Genomic DNA, 20684 nt, shown 5'->3' with positions numbered 1-20684 from the left:
TACCCTTTAAATTCAGAGGTCAAGAGAAAAACAATTCACAGGGTTTTTAGATTTTTATATATATAGATTTCAGTTGGAAGTTTTTCTGAGAAAAGATGGGTTAATATAAAGCTGCCCACTTCTTTCAGTTAGGAGAAGCATTTTTAAATGCCAGCTTTCCTACAGCTCTCTAGACAGTCAACAGACATTTTAGGAACTGCTACCAATTCATTACTGTGAAACAGATGCCTGCCAAAAAAATTAATTACAGAACATAAATTTTATTACTATGTGAATTAACTTAAGACTTTATATGCTAAGTGTAAAAACTATTCCAGAACCGCAGACCCGGGAATTAAACACAGCCCACTAAGAAAACAAGGCAGAAGAGGAGAACAACCAGAAAGGTGTGTGAGCACTCCCTGCAGCTCATCAGGGCATGATACACCTGCTAGGCCTCAAACCAGTAAAATTCCTCTCCTGCAGGTCTTGGCTGCAGGGAAGGAGCAAAGGGAAGAGCTGCAGCCCAGCAGAGAGGGAGCCACAAGAGCAGCACCAAAGCTTAGCAAAGGTCAGAGCAGACGGGTGAGGGCCCACGGAACAGGCAGTGAGGAGCCACTCCTGGACTTAACTCAGGGGGGAAGGAAAGGTCCAAGAGCACAGCTGGAGCATTCCAAGGACTAGAGCAAAGAGTGGCAAAGTCACAGCTGTTCAACGGCAAAATAAAATCACAACACACAATCACCATCTGAGAAATGAAAAAAGCTTTAGAAGGACTGGAGATATCACTCAATTTACAGAGCTCTGATCAGGTCTCCAAGGCAATTAACTCCAATTAACGTCCATGTATATTAATAAAAATAAGAAAGCATAGTAAGCATTAAAAATCAGTTATCAAGTCTTAGTACTGAATTCACACACAGTAAACATACTACCAGTGACAAGCTCTAAATAAGCCTTTTCACCCTCTGAAGTGATACAGAAAAACAGGACTCCATCAAAACTGTTGTTCACACAGCTTTCTCACACATAAATGCACACAGCTTTAAACACCCAGGATATACTAAAGGAAATAATTCTGGCATTTTATGAGGACTACAAAAAAGCCAATCCACACTGAGGCCTAACAGAATATCCTCAGGTTTCTCTGTGGCATACACCAATCCACATCCCTGCTTCCCAAGCAAAGGAACTCTATGCCATTCTCTATCAGACCATATCATGATGTTATTAACTGTATGGTGATTACAGACAACCAAGATACATTCTGCAGCAACGAAGGTTTAATTATTCTTTACATTACAGTGTTTCTATATTTAATTCTGTATTACAGCCCAACCTGAAGATACAATTTTAGAATTGCAATAACAGTTAGTCCCCTCAACCCCCCCAAAAGGACATTTAATTGAGAAAGATAAAGTTGTTTCAACATGAAACAATATAGTATAAATTAAGAATTTTAATGATAACATATCTTCACCTGACTTCCTGAAGAATCAACTGCCTTAAATAGGAGCAAAAACACCAATTTGCAGAGAAAAAGACAATTGCCCAGCACTATTTCAAGAAGCAGCCACCAAAATGTTTTCACTTCCTCTAATAACCCTGAAGAAAATGAAGTGCTCATCAAGCAATTCACTTTACGGACAAGGCAAAACCTTGAACACACACAGCGATTTCCAGCTCAAGAAATCTCCCAAGTATTTGCTGGACTGCAATATTTACAACCCTCAAGCACTAGCATAAAATGATGCTATTAAATGTTTCCCCTTCACCAAAACTATATTCTTGTTCAAAATGGCAGCCAATATTTGCAAGGGAGAGAAGACAAAGAAGTGCCTTGGCTGCCAATTTAAACCACAACTCTCACCAATTAACACATCAAGGTCCACACACACTGTCAATTCCCCATTGTGAAACTAAAAGAACAAATTTAAGTTCTAATACTTACCATTCCCAAAATTTAGAGTGAGATAACAGACTAAATAGTATTTTATTATTTACTAATAAATCACATTGTCTAAAACATGTCCATCTCCAGCACAGCAATATAATGTAAACTAAGTATGACCATAGGGGTGTGGGCTGGAACAAACAAAACCAAACAACTAAAAAATATTTAAATTATCCAGGTTGAAATCCTATTTCATGTTTTCGATATCACACAGTCTCTATTGTGCAATATGACACACTGCTTATTAGCAGTTTTCACCTGGGCAACCTGATGGTAGAACCCAAAAATTTTGGATGTGATTTTTCAGTTTTCTGGAGCACAAAAGGCTAAATGGGGGAGAAAACAATATAAAGCACCTGGAGATTGACTGACTCTTAGGAAAAAGGAAGGAACTTTTATCTTCCCTAGGAAAATAAAGAAAATACATATTGCATAAAAATTTATTTTGTAAAAATCCATCCACGTTTCTGTCAGCAAGACTAAAAACTAGACAGAACTCGTACTGGAACAAAGAGTACAGGAAAAATGTCACAGCACATGGAAGAAGTCCACAAAAACTAAACACACTGGAGAGAAATCCTTAATGGAGAACAGAAATCAGAAATGAGGAGGGAAACATTATGTAGTGACCACGTTTAAATATTCAGCCCTAATGGTTGATAATCATATTCTGTAAGCAGCAGGATCAGAGGTGTGATGTTGCAAATGCAATAAATCCCCAAGGACACAATATGTCTTCAAGATGTTCCCTAGAAACTGCTTCTGGTCAATTAAAGCAGCATCAATAACCCCTCTGCACAGGCAGGTGACAATCCCCCCACACTGCCAGGGAGAGGGGCAAAGGGAAAGGCCACATGACCTGCTGAACCTTAGCAGTTCAAAGCCACAAATATCAAGCATTAACATAGCATTCCAGTCCCCTCTGCCCCATGAAAGGAGGGTTACATGTGCATTTTGCCAGGAGTGAAGAGAACACACCACTAAAAACCTTTGTTAAGCCACAACTGGCAAAACTCTCTTGCACAGGAAATATTGATATTTCACTATTTTCAATACATACACAAAATCACTTGTGAAGAGTAGTATTTTAAGAAAGATTGAAAAAATAACTTATTAATTTCCAGCCATTTAAAACAACCCTTTCACAAACTTTTATACATGACACAAGGCACAGGTTACCTGTTTTCCCATTAAACAAGTTGAAACCAGAAATAATAACAAACACACAAAGCCCAAAGAAAACTGCAAACCTGGAATAAAAAGTACTCATCTTCCTAGTCTTCCCTCAGCCATTTCATAGTAGACAAGTTTTCTGTTACAGCTGCTTCAGTGCTGCCAGTATTTTCATGTGGGGAGCAAGAAAAGGATATTCTAACAGATTAGTTCTTCAAAACCTTGTGGAGCATTAACATCCAGACAGCACTCACACTTGCATCTCTATCCACCCATCCTTAGCACAGGCTCCTACATCCTTCCTGATCCCTTACTGACCAGAAGGAAATCATGAACTACACATTTTTACAAGTTTTTTTAAAATCTCACTTTAACCTGTGACAATTACTACCAACTTCTTGAAGGTTTCTGAAATTCCCAAAGTCAAAATCCTACAAGCACATGGAGTACAGGCAAATACAAACCCAGGCAGTAACTCATCAGCTCATTCATCAATGGTTCTAATGCTACAAGGATGATGTTCAGAGAAATCCATCTGGAGAATGTATATATAGTTCAAAATGTTGTCCACCACAAATATTTGCAAATATGTAACCATTATTTATTTTTTTTAAATGTAGCCTTGTAACTGTCCTTAAGACAGGCTATTAACCTAACATTTAATCAGGAGTACAATACTGTACTTCTCACTCCAAGCTAATTAATAATTTCAATTAATGTTGTCTGATCTAGTGTGGAAACCTCTCCTGAAATAGTGAAAAAATATTTGGTTTTTATCCTGTCCATCAACACATTCAGGAGTAAAATAAAATTTTAGTTCAACAACTGCTTTATGAACTTGAATTTATGACTAAGCAGATTGTGGGACTTTACAATCTAACAGGTAGGCAAAACTAGAGAAGCCTGCTTTGAAAAGATAATTAAAAGCACCTCTGTGATACTGCACAGCACACTGCACACCTAGCCAAATAACAGTGAGTAAAAACCAGAAAACTGGGGAAAATACTTTATTTCCCCCTTTCTGACCTTTTACCATGACTGGCACTGACTGACCAAGGCTAATTCCACAGCTACAAACAGGTCCCCAAACCCCAGGGCACCCCTTCAGCTTCCTTCGGTTTAGCACTTCTCTTTACCAGGTCGTGATGGAGTTTCCTGTGCCCTGGCAGTGGTGGCTGTTGCTGTGGGTCCATTAACCCACATCTGCATCACTGACAACTCCCCTGCTCCTACCTGCTGTGCCAAAGACCACTTACCTCACAAGATGAATTAGCAAACGTCAATGCAAGAAGAGTATTCTTTTTTTAATGCAATTAAAGAGGGAAGCACTATCATGTCTTTCAGAGAATTCCAAAAGATGGGAGTTAATTGTGTTAGAAGACATGCTATTCATAAATCTAAATATATGGGGGTAGGAATGGGGGAGCAGGAGGAAACAAGTGAAAATGGCATGGTTTGAGAATGACTTCAGGAAGGCAACTGCTACCAAATAAAAATCAGAAGATGAATATTCAGCCATTATGAAATGGACAGTATTTACATACCATATAATTTAGTCTTTATTAAGCAAAATTAGTAGTAGTGACTTTTCTGCAGTATCTTGTGCCTTTATTTTAATTAAGCTCTCAGTGAAGAGAAGTTCAGGATTCCAGTAACACTTCATAGTTATTAGAAACTTCAGCAATAACGTAACTTATGAATTTCATTTTGTAACCCATAGAGCAACACAGGCAGGTTAACACACACCAGCAGGTACCTATAGTGCCAACATACAGTTGTCAACACACACTCCACAAGGAACTGCACAGCATTCTCAGAACAAATAACCATCTTATTCCAAAATTAAGCTCCCAGAGAAAGAGTCTAAGCACAGCAAGATGTAATTTACAGGACTGTCAGAAACTGCAGCGTGATACTTAAATCACACCATCATCCAGGTTTCTGCATAAACATCTGCTTTCTGTGCCAACAAGACACAGCAGCACACCCAGCAGTCCTGTGACAGTGACACCACAAGTGTCAATACTTGGACAAAGCAGTACCACATCACACAGTCATGGAACCTTGACATACCTTAGACTGAGGCCCACAACTACATTTCTGATAATTCTGCATTAACACATAACGTCAGATCTGTCCTGGACAGAAGACACTTGATTCATCATTGTATCTGCCTGAGAATTACAGGCTGACTTTACAATCAGGTGGAGTAATTCAGCACCTTCCTAACATGTGTCTGTGGCACTCAGTGCTGCCAGGCCTTATTCACAAAAGAGGGACACAAAATATGATTGTTTATCATTACACTATATCACTAAAATAGTCTAAGCAAGTGTTTTCTCACCATTTTTGACAAGTCTATTTCTAGGTAATTTGTATTTCTCTCAAAGTAAATAACTTATTTTCCTGTCCTTCTGAACTCATTACATGTACATAAGACATTCCTTAGCACTGTGTTCTCAGGATTTGAGGATCTAGTAACAACAGTGGTGAAATATATTTTTCAAGTAACCTTTTTTCCATGTAAATAACTTTTTTGCTTATTGTTTATAAAATATTAACTTATTATTTCCTACAAGATATTATTTCAGAATGTGACCATTGCAATAATTGTTTGTATGATGCCCAAAACAGCAGTGTTTTTAAAGCAATACACAACTTATACTGTTTGACTTTGTCTAACTGATTAATTCATTTATGTGTTCCCTGAAACACGTGAAGAGTCTTCCTCCATTTTATTTGAAGCAAAATCTTTTCCCAGATTAGTGGTTCCAGAGAACCACCTAAACAGAAGTTACAATATGGCAAAGTTTTAGTCTGAGAACACAGATATCCCACCTTCCTAAAACTACAGAGAATGTTCTATGATACTGTGATACACAAGTCCCAATGTCTGACCTGCAACACTTATCCTTTAATTCCAAATGTCATTAAGTCCTTTGTGCAGAAATGACCAAATCCTAAAAGTTGCATATACATTGAAAACCATCCTGTTCTACAATGAAGTTTTAACCATTATTGGATAATACTTAGAACATAAAACATGTTACATATACATTATACAACATCCATTCTAAAACTTAAGCACTTCCATCACTTCCACTCACTTCTCTATTTCATAATCTTTGCCTTTACTACACCTTCTCAAGTTGCCATTTAGCTGTAGAAAAGGAAGCTGTTCAATAGTAACAACCTGTCCATGTTCTAGTAATTTCAAATTTTATTTCATTGTTCCTTTCAACTATCACCTAAGAGCACATTTATACCAATTTTTTAACAGATTGCATTATTGTATCTATCCTCTTTTTTGCTAAATAATGAATGAAACTACAAACAATAACCATCCTAGTTTAATAATACAGTAAGATAGATGGGATGCTACTGGAGAAAGCAAAGTCCCACTTCCCCCTTCTCCTTGCATTTACTTCTGGCCATATCTCTTAGTCAAGGGCACTTGTCAGACCCTTTGTTGAGCAACAATCTATTAATTTCTTTGTGAATGAATTAGCTTTCCAACAGTTTAGTAAGCTGAGCTGGCTCGACAAAAGAGTCCTGTGGCTGGAGCAAAACAGCTCCTTTCAAAATCAGTGAGACAGTGTGGCAGACATGCTCAACTGTCAAGTTATGTCAGAAGAAAGAGAGATGTCCTGTACTGTTCTGATGGGCTACAACTGCTCCAGGGGCTGCCATGCACTGCTCCCCTCTCTGGCCATGGCTCTGTGAGACACACTCAGTACAGCACCCAAACACCAGCACCCAGTGTCACCAGCCAGCTGGGAAATGTAAAAGCCCAGCCTCACAACGCTGCTTTTCCACCAGTAATGAAAATTCATAACTTACTCTGGTTTGTGATGTCTGAATAAATGTTCTGACAAGCCAATAGTTGATCACCTTTGCCTGAAGCCTACATGAAATGGCAATGAAAGCAGCAGAGATGTGACAGAAATAGAGAGATGTTAAATCCCTGCAGAAAAGCAAACCACTGGTTCACTTTACCAAGTACAGCCAAGAGTGGTCTCATTTGGGTTCTGTAATCCATTACTACTACAATGTTTCTCCAGCACATCAGACATGATCAGAATCTACGATTACTCCACAGAAAGCCAGGACTGGGTTTGTTCAGTCCCAGACAGCACTCACTACTGAGCAGTTTAATAATCCAAGAGTATGTAATGAAAACTAGTTCTATTTCTAATGATTTTCTTCATTGATCTGTGTAGATGCCACAAATCATGCTATTACCAGAAAACAAACTAAAAATTTTTGGGTTTGTGTTCATACCGAAGTTGTTGGGACTAAGGTTTTGTCAGATAATAATCAAATAGAAATACCATTTTTGTCCATTTTAGCGAAGATCCGAAGCATTTTTAGAGCAGTACTAAGTCTGTATTTGGGAAACCTATTTACATTTTTTATTTTTGTACAATGCTACTCTTCTTTAAAGACTACAATTTAGACACTTAGTGAAGGTTGAAAGTCCCAGAGCCATTTCACTTCTAAAGCTACTGAACTTTACAGCAAACAATAAAAATCCTCATTAACTAAAACTCGACAACAAATTAACACATAACAAAATTGGTGAACTGGTTGGTCAAAGACTAAATGCAGTAAAATAAAAGATTAGACCTTCTACAGACCTTTTCTCTCTGAAATTAACAGTCAACTTTTAATGTGTCACAATTTACAATTCAAATTTACTTATACACTTAACAGAATTTTCTTTCCAAAATTCTAAAAACTATTATAGAGACTATTACATTACCATCAGAACAATATTTTTTGCTGCTGTAAAAGACTTCCGTACAACACACTAGTTATTTACAGTTGATAAACTGCAGTGACAAGGCCCAACATAACAGTAATATTCAAAGTAGAGTATGGGATCCTAATAAAAACATACACAGCTACTTGGTGTTGCAAGAACCATACCACAACTAAAACAATTAAAAGTTCAATGAATTTGTCACACCAGTTGCTAAAAACAGGCATTTGTAATGCTGGAATACAAATAGGGCAAACCTCAGTAACTTTTTAGTGCAGGTATACTGTAAGTAATTCTAAGACTTTTCAACTTAAGACTACATTTTAAGCTGAGTGACAGTTCTTCAGGAGCAAGCTCAGAATGAACATTATTCTCACAGCATTACTTGTTACAAATATGCTGTGGCTCCCCAGGCTGGAAAGAAATAAATCTTAATATTGCAGAAACAAAAACTAGCAGAGAAAAGCTTGAAATGCCACACACAAAGCGAATGCAATGCCATTCCTTCCAGCAGTCAGCATCCTACAGCACACAGACCTCCTGAAGGGTAGTACTACGCTCTATTCATAACTTTTTTCTACACCACACGAAGCCAGAAGTGCAGAGTGACAAAAACTGGTACTTTAATAAGATGATAAAGATTATTCTTACTATGCTAGTTACAGCAGTTTGTTCTTTTGACATCAAAAAAAAGTAGGGGTCATAACTGGCTGTTACTGATTTATACTGACAGAAATTGGGCACAAATGCTAAATAAAGATTAGTTAATATTTGCAGAAGACTTTGAACATACAAAATGCTATGTAAGTAGCAAGTATTAAGTCTTCCCACACACTCATTCTGGCACGCTTCCAAGCAGGGAAGTCCCAGTGAAACATTTCAACAGCAGTAAGGAGAAACAGAGCTCAGGCAATTGCAGCTAAATTCACAACAGTCCTTCTAAGGAGCACCTGCAAAACTGGGGGAACCAATGCCCACTGCCTTCTACAAATTCAACACCAAAAAAGAAACTCCTGTTCCAATATGGCTTATATAAATGCATGCTGAACAACCCACATTCCATACCCCTCTGTACAACCTAAAATGATCCACAGCACTCCAAAAATCTGGTAAATGTGACTTTCCTGTTGTCTAGTATTTCTGACTACAACTTCACAAATCAAAATCACAGCCTACAGCTGTCAGTTTGACTTTGACACAGAAGTTTATTTTCAACAAATCTCAGTTCTGCCTAGAGCTGACCAGCTCCCCCAGATCTAAATTCTAAAATGGCACGGAATTAGGCAATGAATCACAAGGTAGTAATTTCTGATCAGTCAACAGTAAAGCTCTTCCCAAACATCTCAAGGAAGCCAGCAGCTTCTTACCTAGGATTCCACACTGTAAAAAACACTCTGCAAGCTTTCTTCCAGCAGTGGAAGAAAACAAAGTGGTCTGAAAACTGAGGCTTAAGTGAGGTAAAGAGGAGAAGCATGCGACGTGTTCAGGCATTTCTCAGTATCTCTGAAGGACAATATTAATATTTTATGAGGTTAAAAAAGGGTATGCCTGATTTAATTATCAGGTACTCCCAGAGATGAGACCTGTAGCCTCAGCATGCTCCAAAAATCTCAGAAGCCAGGAAGGCTGGGACTGAGGATCACTGCATAGGATGGTCCATATTCTGTGAACAGGCCGAAGCCAGACTGGCACTGCAGCTTCCATAAACCACAGAAAACTCCAGAGTGCAAAGGCTCATAATAAGATGTAACCACAACAGGCTGGGAAGCATCCAGCTGAAGGAGGAGGTCTAGCAGGGTTTTGACAACAGCATCTCATTAACCATGCCAAGGCTGGAAGAAAATCTTGAGGGGAGAAAAATGTTCTTATTATAAGTGTTCCTAAAATCTTCTCCTACCCCTTCCATCTTATTCCCAGTAACACCTGCACAACGTCAAACCAGCACACAGATCGAAACCAAGGAAAAATGTACATCATCTTCTTGCCTGCATAAATTGATGCAAATCAACAACAATCCTGTATTTCCTTGCAGAGCTCTAATTGATCTGTGACAGACTTTGTAACATTTTGGGGGGGATGGTGGTGGGGGGGGAATAAACCAGAGATCACTACAGAGATAAGAGGACTACTTTTGGAATTGGCATATCACCCTCGTAGTTTTTGAGTTCGACCAGGCAGTAAAGTAGCAGATGACTCCAGAAACAAAGTTTTCTTTTCCTGGTCCCCCAGTCACATTGCCACTACAACACCAAAACATTTCAACTACTGAAATAGTGAATACTTTGTATTCTCAGTGGCCAAAAGCTCCCATATCTTCTTCCATGCAGAAGCAGCACCCATTTGACTCCCCAGGGATTTAACCTACAGACAATTACTCTTCACAGTTCAGCTCCTTAAGCCACCCCACCTGTGAAGTTCAAGTGGGAAGAAAACAGGCACAAGGCAAACAGAACACACAGCCAGGAGAGACAAGCCCACCCTACCAGCAGCAGCTGCCCACAGAACGGGCCCTGGGACATGGGAAGACTCATCTGCAGCAGCCTGAACAAATATGGAAGAAAGAAGCCACTGAATGAGGGAGGAAACTCTGCACGTGGAGTCACGTTCAGAAATTATTTCCAGTTACATAACTGCCCAATTCTGTTCTTTCACATCAGTTAAGTAACAAGTCTCTCCACCAACTACCCTCACTGAAAAAAAAACCTTTACATTTTGAATGGATTGCTAGCTTGATTTCCCTCCTACAGATTCCACTCCAATAGCCTTTAATGGTGATAAAGTTCGGAACTAAAAAAATTAAACATTCAAGACAAACATTTGCACCTTTCACATCTGACAGGATAACCTATCCCAAGATTAGATTTTTACATCAAAGCAGTTACTTATGGATACTTATGTATCTAACAGCTCAAGGCCAACATTTTCCACAACAAAAATAAAAAAAGTGAAGGTGATACAACTGGATATACAACATACTTCTGAAATGGTTCCAGTAAGCATCAACATATTCTTACACTTTCATACCTCTCCCATCTTCCTGGCTATACTTTCCTCCCTTCTGGTCCTATTTCATCTCCTAGGATGCTTAATTCCTTATATACCAACAAACAGTGCTTATTGTAAAAGAACTGAAAAACTTCAGTAAGTTTCTTAAATCCCCAAGACACCAAGAACATTGACTCAATCTTGCATCCAAAGGAATTTTTCCATGCTTCTCTTCACTGGAGATAGAGGAAGACTAAGCCCATTTGTAGGATTATGAAAGAATATATAAATCCTCTCTTGTAAACAAAACTTCACTAACCAGTTTTGAATGCAAGGTATTCTTTGCATAGTTTATAGCCCCTTGGCACAGAAAGGAAAACCCTTAAGAATTCAATTTTATAGAGACTGTTCCTTCACTCGGGGGGCGAATACAAAAAATCTTAATGAGTGACCTACTGTATAAGAAGAGAGTAGCTTTTCATTTCTTTATTTTATTCTACCCAGTGCTATTGAAACTGAAAATCACTAAAAATGCTTTTGATATTTTTACATCATACTGATGCATACAATCTGTCTTGCCACCACAGAAAATTTCTGCTTAGCAGCAACTACTGCTCTGAGGTACAAACACACTCTAAGTACACAAGTTTATTAACTTTCATAAAACCACTGCATTGCTGAATGGAAATTGGGCAGTATAACTGAGACGATGCAATGCAGCCAGAGAAATAAAATGCCTAAAGGCTGATTTTTCTGATTATGTTTCAACTGTCAAGCCCCAGGTTGGCTGTGTACAGAATCTGTGCTGTTTCCCAGCAGAGTGGTAATGCAGTATACACTCATCAGCAACACTTCTAAATTGATAAATATTTATAAAATTAACTACTAATATATCTCAGTTTTGAAAATACAGCTTATCAAAGCAACTCGAATGGAAGCACACAATAAAACAGAGCAGCTTAAAAAGAATATTGAAGACAAAAATGTAACTCAGTGGGGGGAAAAAACCCCAAATGTTTTCCATTGTCATTCAAGTATTTGCCTTAATAAACCATTTCTGTGTTTGGTAAATCAACATGCAAACATGTTGATGCTTCACCTTTTCTTTAGCCAAATGCTTCTTAGGCAAGTACCAGCAGGCCTATACCACAGATCGAAGAGATCCTTGTGCAGCTTTCCTTTCTGGTTGCCATAGTTTCAAATGAACTGTACATTTCTAGAAAAAATACTTATGAGAAGGAATAAAAATATCACTGCTTAAACATGAAAACTGCAAGAAGAATCATTTTGATCAGTGTATGAATGACACTTAAATGAACAGGTAAATGCTTAAGAAAGGAAGTTTTATTTGCAAGACTTTGATGTCAGAGGTGCAATAGTGAGGCTTGAGCACGGACAGCAGGAAAGGGATAAAACAGCAAAGGCAACCAGAGGAAAGAGCAATGTAGGCCCCAAAAAGTCATTCAGTAGCCATTCACCTCTCTTTTTTTAAAAATTCCCAATTAAAAAAAAACATTACCAGCTCTAAACCAGGACATTAGGTTCCCAAGCCTCCATCATCAAGGAATACTTTTCAAACATGGAGGTGGAAAGGCACAAATCTTAATAAGAATTTAAGATGACTTTAGGACCTGAAATAAAAAAGGCCCTTCCAATAAGAACAGCACAACAGGTTGCCAGAGAGATTGCAGGAACTCTACCCTGAGACATCCAAAACTTCCCTGGACAAATTCCTGGTGCTACTGGACAAGATTTAAGCAGAAGGCTGGACCAGACCTGCAGGGGGCCTTTCCCATTTATACAGTTCTGTGACCAAGAACACAATTTTTTCATTGGGGCGTCACTTCTAGGAAGCACCTGCACATTCATAATGCAAAGTTTTATTTTATGTGGTCTTAAAAAGAAAGTATTCTGGATATATTTGTTCAAACAGGTACATAAGAAACAATTAAAAAAAAAACCAGTATATGGCTGCACACCAAGCACTTCCTTGAAAGAACAGAGTTCCCATCTCAAAATAGCACAAAATAAAATTTCATCAATTCTTATGTTATTAATCTTAATTTATTAATACGATAGTCTTTCCTTTTCAAATCCATTCAAATTGTATTCTTTACAAAGCAAGATACAACAGTCACATCAATTCTCTCTCCTGTTTCTCTGCTGCAAGCACAGTTCTGCCATATGATATGGACACTGAAGCCACTGGTCATTACTGTTTTGATTAAAAAAAAGTCTTGATCAAGTCGTCCCTGTTTCCTCCCTTGGAAAAAACATCATAATTAATCAGTTCTCTGTTTCTAAGAACATCTGCAGTGAAATAGCCAGTGGTCAGGATGCACCATCATATTACACAAATTAAGTTAGCAGGCCACTAGATCCATAATTACAAAAAACATCTTATTCCAGGACTCATGCCAGATAAAGTCACCTGCAAATTAAAAACTAGACACCTCAAAAGCACACAAACTACAAAGCTGTGTTCTTGATATTTAGTATTTAGACTGGGGGGGTTGTAACTTTACTATATATATTTAATTGCTCACAGCAAAATAATAAAAGTAACACATGAAAAAATACACATCTTAATTATTCACACCCCTACTCCCTACAAATCTTCCTTAGAATGAACTCTCCCTGCTGGAAGATTAAAACTCTGAAAAAAAAAAAATCAGCCAATTATTTTACTTGCTTATTATCTGCTTACTGAGACTCGATATGGTCCAAATTTCCAGAGATGACCCTTCTTATGGGATAGAACTGGGAGTTTTATCTAAAGCAACAACAGGTGAAAGACTAAAAAAGGCTTAGATTGAACAGCTTATTTTCATTTGTAAACAAAGTAAGTCAATTTTTTTCCCAGACATGATGCCGCAGGGAAGGTCTCAGAACTTCGGCTGAAATCCTATATGAAGTAAAAAACCACAGTCCAGCCATAACGAAGAACTGCAACATTACCTCCAGATAAAAACATCCATCTGTTTCCAGGCAGATCACATGCATTAAGCAACAGGAGAATAACTGCACGGAGTCCTCTGTGCTTTGTGTCCACGTGTGCCGCATCACACACCTTCCAGCGAGCCCCAAACAAGCGTGTACAGCACGTGGTGCTGTCACTGCAGAAGGGACAAAGCCGGGGGAAGCCTGCAGGTATGGCAGGTGTGTCCTGCACAACACCCAAAGCTCTCTCACTCACTAGCCTGAAGCTGAGCAGTGTTTCACCAAACCTTGGCAGCAACACGCAGCCAATTCTGGAATGCTACATAAAACATGCATACCTAAGGTTTGTTGTTACTTTTTAAAGGGGTCAGTAATTTCAGAAACATTTTGTGTCACCTAAGGTTTGTTGTTACTTTTTAAAGGGGTCAGTAATTTCACATTTTGTGTTCTGTGAAATAGAAGTCAGTGTATTTGATTTCATTGTTTTGTTAATAGAAAACAACCCTGAGATTTGGAATCCAGATACAATTCTTACCAGTCTAGACCACTGCAGAGATACCCATTACATGGCAACAGGTACCTTTTTCAAAATACAAACACAGATCATCAGCTTGCTCTATCAGCCCTTGAACAATGAGAACAGATGTAAAAATACTTTCTTTCCTCTTCAGAGCCTCACGGAAGTGCTACCAAAAAACTACTGCAAAACCAGATTGAATTCTGATGTCACACATGTTCCCCTGCACTAATCCAATGACAAACCTTTACTGAAATAAAAATGCATAAAAGCATAAAGTCAAATGCATAAAAGGCTGTGTAAGGGCAGGACTAGAAAGTCATCATATTCAGAGCCATAAGAAAATAAATCATTCACCTACCTACAAAAAAAAAAAAAAAAAAGAAGGAAAAAAACCAAAGAAACCAACCAACACATGTGCTCAGATACTTTTTTGGGTAGGTATTGTGATTAACTTCTCAATCACAGATCACAATCTACCCTGCCATATATGCCAATCTTCTCCCATCTACTCACTCTTCTGATCATATTCTTTTACAAAAATAAGCCCTCCAAAGGGGGAAATCATAGCCAGCTACACAATCAAAAAATGTACAGAACAGACAAAAATAAGATACATACCTGGACAGAGCAGCTATCTGACAGCTAACTTCATTTCCCTCTGAAGCCACAATAAGAGGTATCTGCATACAAATGCAGTCCTACATGTCATTTCTGACTCAAATTGGCATAAAGAAGTTTAAAACCAGACTGTGCCTGTGCTCCTCCATGCAAGTTTGTAGCCAGTAAAGGCTAAAAAACCAGTGTCTCATAAAAGCCAAGGGGGTACCCTGGGGGATCAAATTTTCCCACAATTTTATCTCCAAAATTGGGTGCCAAATCTCAGAAAATGTTTGAGAGATGGAACATCTCACTCTCCCTTCTTCTCCACCCAAAATCTCATATATCTATGAGATTTTAACAGTGCAACACTTGGAAATACAAAGATACTAAAAACTGATAAAGTATTCTGTGAAATAATGCAATGGCATAATCCACCATATTTAAGATTCTGGTCTAGTCTTAGTGATCCCACCCACCAAACTGAGAGGATCAAGAACACAGTTTATGTGCTGATACCTGAGCAGTGAAACATTTCAAGACAGAAGGCACTCAGGTAACAGCCCCTCAAGCTTCCCAACTTCAACAAGTCAGCACTAGCCCTACTGTGACCAGCTAAATGAGGGTTACTTCAGAGTTTTCCCTTACTTTGTACTTACACTTTTTACACACGCACATAAAAAAAAAATAATAAAAAACCCCCACTTTATCAGATTTTTATAAACTGCAAGACGAGAATACCTAAAGAAAATAAATTTTAGTTAAACCAACATATGATTAAAACTACAGTTTTAATTTCCAACTCTCAGAAGTTTTCACTGTAACACTCTTAAGTAAGTACCTGACCTTGTCAAGAGTTACGTCAGATTTCAAGGCTTGCCCTTAAACCACAAAGATGCAGAATTATTTAAAGGCAGACTTTTTTTTCTAAAATAAGCCAAGTGAAGTCACTGGACTGATCTTCAACCATGAAAGCTGTTCACTGAACGGTGGCAGAGTTTTTAGCCGGCTCACTCCTCGGAGCAGCGCTGGGAAGGCACAGATGCCAGCGCAGGAGCGGCGGTGCCGCAGCTGTGCCACAGCAGCAACTCCCGAGGGGCTCCCCGCGCCCCCCGCCCGCCGAGCCGCGGCCCCGCCGCCGGGGCGCCCCCTGGGGACCGGGCGCGGCCGCTGCAGCCGCAGCCCCCCCTGCCCAAGCCCGTCCTGCACCAGCACCTCCAACCGGCACCACCTCCGCGAGAACCCAACGGGACACAAGGGGCAGGGGGCAGGAGGAGGCCCAGAGCAGCCCCCACCGCAGCACTGCCTGTGCCACTGACAGAAGAGCACTGGGACCATGAAGAATTCCCATTTTTAGTTACCCTTGGAGTTTAAAAGGGAGGTTTATCTAAAACACTGGATGGCGTTGAATCTAAACCAGGGCAATAAGCTTGTAAGTCACCATTTAAGCTTTTGTGACGCTGTGTACAAAATTTGTATTTTCCAACCTAAAACGCCAATTCCCTGCTCACCTCGGTTTCCCAAGGACTAACTAACTTACCACTTCATTCTCTCTTCCTCTTTGTCAATGATCCTCACATAAGGAAGATGAGGTTTTCAGAATGTGAATGTTTTAAGTGATACTGAGAAAGTGAGCAGACCTTTCAAGAGTATCAAACTGGTATGTTGATGGCTGCCATCAATCATTTCTTTCCATGACAAAACAAGTACTGAAGCAGATGAAGCTCTTGGAAATTCTCACATCTCGCTGACAGAGACACAATGGACAACACATTCCTCTTTCCAGTATGTTTTCATAATTACACACATTAAAAAAAAAAAAAAAAAAAAGGCAAACAAACAACACCCACCAAAAACCAACAGAACCATTTTGGAAATTCACACCTACAATATTCTTCTAAGTTTTCAAACTAATCAGTGGTGAAATGGCCACACTGTAGGCAGAGTTCAAAACCTCTGACAAAACACAGCATTCCAGTAACACAACCAACAAGCACAATAACCAATAGAAATATTTGCTTACTTTCGGGGATTCATTTGGTGAAAATAAGCAACAAAAGTATTTCAGGTATCTGTAAAACATACAACCTGTTTCTGCTGGCTCACAAGTTTCAGAAAACATAATCTCTCCTATAATATTTGCCTGCAGCAAAACAACTGAGACAGCAACACGACAAATGAACATGACAAACGAGGACCCTCGAATCATTCTAAATTTGAACCCTAAGTGGCAAAGAGCAATCTGATTTTAAAAAGTTCATAAAGCTCTGATGTGCCAACATCATTTCATGACTTAACCAAGTCTAACACAGTAGCTCCCACCACCAAGAGCATGAACTTTCAAGTGGTTTGTTGCCTGCAGCTATTTTCTACAGGAGACTGCAATAGCATGTAATATTCAAGAGAAGCTGTCTACACTACGTTTTTTAAAGAATTCAGTTGTTGTTGATAAGTTACACTGAAACAAAATAAAACTAGAGAGTATTTAACTGGTAATTCTATTTAGAATCCTTCCAAGTGGAAATTATTCCATTCCGCACATAAAGCTGGAATGTGATATATTTATGGAATTTGAGTTAGATTAACAGCCAGCTAATTGAATACTCCTATTTTTAAAATGGAGTGTTATTCAAGTAATATAATGCATTTTTAAAATAAGTATTTTAATAATCTATGAACCTACCATTTTTTTGCCATTTCACAGAACCCAATTTTTTAAAATAAATTAAAATATCACGGACTCCTTGATTTGAACCAACTCACTCAAACCAATTTCAGCTTTCAGTTGCAAAACATCAAGACTTAACATTTAAAAGAGGAGAGCTGGACACGAATTTTAATTGAACTTCCAAAATACAAATTCAACAAACCCTTACATTGCTCATTGACTTTATTCAGTATTATCTCCCTGAAATGGTAAATGCACAAAAAAAGCTTCAAAACCATAACTCTGGTCCAAGTACATATGGTGGGAATTATATGAGTGCTAGGAAGTGTCACAGGAAAATTAAAGTCTCTCCAGGTTCTATGCCTACTTTTGTTTATTTGTTTGTTTGAACTTAATTAATAAAATAGCCAACCTTAAGTTTACCACAGCTAAGTTAATACAAACAACAACAGCAGAAATTCAGGGGTTTGCCTCAGGTTGCACAAAAGCCACCCGTAGAAAACACTGTAAATTGTCACTGGTTTTGCCAAGAAGGACCAACACGAGCCCCATCAGTTAACAGAGCAAGATCTATCTGGTAGAGATGGGATTCAATTGGTATTTTTCTCCTTTGTACAACTTCGAAGCTTTCTTAGTCTTTGTTTAATTCATCATAACAGTGTGGGGATTCCATCCCATTCAGCTCCAACACTTTCAGCAGCCAAAAGATGCAGGTTTATGCTAAGAGCACGGCAGCTGCCTTCCCACACCATGTTTTATTTAGTAATGAAACTGTTATCATGGCTATAAGGGAAAAGAATCTGTGTTACCCACTTAAGGAGCCCCCATAGCAAATATGTGGTACTGTGAGTGTGTGACTGATCACCATCAAGATTTATCCACAAAATTATGACTTGGGGATAACGACCAAGTGACACCAAAATGGCAGAGATTAATGACTGTCAATTGCACAATCACTCGTGGTATTTATTTACCTGCACATAACCAGCCTGCCTGCACACGGGTATTTAGCAAGTCTTGGGACAGTTCAATACCAGATAAACACTCTGGGAATCATAGAATCAACCGGTTGGAAAAGACCTCTGAGCTCATCAAGTCCAACCCTTGATCCAACACCGCTGTGGTTACTTGACCATGGCACTAAGTGCCCCATCCAGTCTCATCTTAAAAACCTCCAGGGACGTTGAATCCACCACCTCTCTGGGCAGCATGTATATTATATATATAAAATAGATAACTGATTTAAGGAAAATAAAATATGAGAAGGGGGAAAAGTTGCTTGAAATGGCCAAGACTACAAACAAGAAAGAAGCGATCAATCACAAATCGAGACCGAACCGCCAAGAGTTAACAGCGAGACCTATGCCTGGAGAACACCCCGCTGTAGGAAACGCTAAGAACTCTCGTTCCTGGCCATTTAAAACAGGATTCAACAAAACTCCCCGAGAGCACGAAAGCGGCCGTACAGCGTCTTCGAGGGAAGCGATCCAAAAGGCGTTTTCCTGCCGTTCCCTTCCAGCAGCCCCCGGGACGCGGCCACGCGGGGTGCGGAGCGGCGCGGGGGGGGGCCCGGCCCGGAGGAAGCGGCCCCTCCCGGCCGGCCGCGGCCAATGGGCGGCGGGCGCGGCCGAGGGCGGCGGGCACGGCGCGCACAGCGGAGCGGAGCAGGCCCGGCGGGGCCGCCGTGACGCACTTCGGCAGCCGCCCGCCCGCCACGGCCCCGCCGCGCCCGCCCGCCCGGGCGGCGGCCCCGCGGGCACCGGCAAAGCGCGGGGTCACCCCGCCGGCTGAGGCGCCTCGGGAGACCGGACGCGCAGGGGTGTGGCCCCCCCCCTGCCAAAAAGTAATTAAAAAAAAAAAAAAAAAAGGAAACCAAAATGCAACCAAAAAAAAACATCATCACCTTCCCCCCCACCCCCTCCTCAGTAACTAGAGCACTGGACTCGCCGGTGAGGGAAACTTTGTATTTAGCTCCGAACGCCGCATCCCGTGGAAGGACAACAGCAGCGAGAGCCGAGCCGGGGCAGGACAATAAATAAATAAAAGCAGCGAAAGAGGGGTCCGAGCGCCTCCGCGCCCGCTCTCCGGGGGGAAGGAGAAAAAATAAAAATAATTAAAAAAATGAGGTCGGTGGGTCCCGGATTTCCACGGGACGGACGGATTATACAACGCTACCAGGACAGAGGAAGGCATGGAGGCAGAGCGGTGCGGGCCCCCAAGGCCAGCACGCCCAGCGCCAGGGATGCGCCGGGGCACGGAGAGGAATTCCCGAAAAACAAGGCCTCCCAGCCATCTGCGGCCGCTCGCCCCCCTGTCCCTCCGTCCCTAGCCGCAGAAACAACTATATATCTATTTTTAATCCGTGTAGAGAAAATAAGCGCCCAGAAAAGAGAAACACCAGGAAAGCTCTCGCCTCCTACCTGGGCAGGGTTCAGCTCAGTTCAGTGCGTGCCGAGGAGGAGGGGGCAGAGGAGCACTATCTAAAACAAAAGTGGCGCCAAAACCCCCCAGTAAGAAGCATTCTCTCCTTCCTCCTCCTCCTCCCCCCCTCCCCCTCCGGGGCCGGCGAGAGCCCAGCGGGGTTCCAGCAACACGCGGCTCCCGGCATCGGGCGTCCCCGGCACAAGTTGGCAAGCGCCCTTTCTTTACAAAAAAAAAAAAAAAAAAAAAAGGAAGCCGAACGGAAACTGCCACAACTCTTCCTCTTCGCGGGCAGCCGCCGAGGAGCTCGGCCAAAGTCACTCGGAGGGGAAAACTCGCCCCACAAAGGCCTTCCCCGAGCTGGGCGCCAGGGCAGGGAGGGGGGGCAGAAGAGAAAGGGAGGCGAGGGGGGGGGGAAGACAGGTCAGTCCCCACGTCCTCACTCGGGCCGAGGGAGCCCAGGTCCCGCCAGCCCAAGCACGGGGAAGGGCGGCCGGAGTTGCCCCAGCTCGGGGGAGAGAGACGGAGCAGAGAAACCCAGATCCCTCGGCACTTCCCTACGCGGGGAAGCCGGCGGGAGCGGGCTCGGCAGGAAGAACTCGGGTGCTGGGCAGCGGGGAGCAGGGCGAAGAGAGCCCGGCGAGCGCTGTCAGGGGTGCGAGCCCACTCTCCGCGGCCTCCCCCG

The 20684-nt window shown here is 40.9% G+C and overlaps 1 protein-coding gene across 4 annotated transcripts in view; it reads right to left on the bottom strand.

Moving 5' to 3' along the window:
• STAG2 (stromal antigen 2) overlaps positions 1-20684 on the bottom strand; it is a 69906-nt gene that overhangs the window by 48406 nt on the left and 816 nt on the right. The window contains exon 1 of one of the 4 annotated variants that reach the window (XM_050310281.1): positions 19999-20135. The exons of the other annotated variants lie outside the window; for them this stretch is intronic. The gene's annotated coding sequence lies outside the window, so the exon portion shown is untranslated. Of the gene's footprint in view, positions 1-19998; positions 20136-20684 lie in introns of those variants that run through there. 4 annotated transcript variants of the gene reach the window in all.

Source organism: Myiozetetes cayanensis, unplaced genomic scaffold (genome assembly GCF_022539395.1).
Source record: "Myiozetetes cayanensis isolate MyiCay16 unplaced genomic scaffold, myiCay2020 scf15, whole genome shotgun sequence".
Taxonomy (NCBI): Eukaryota; Metazoa; Chordata; class Aves; order Passeriformes; family Tyrannidae; genus Myiozetetes; species Myiozetetes cayanensis.
This window is presented reverse-complemented; position numbering and strand designations above follow the sequence as displayed.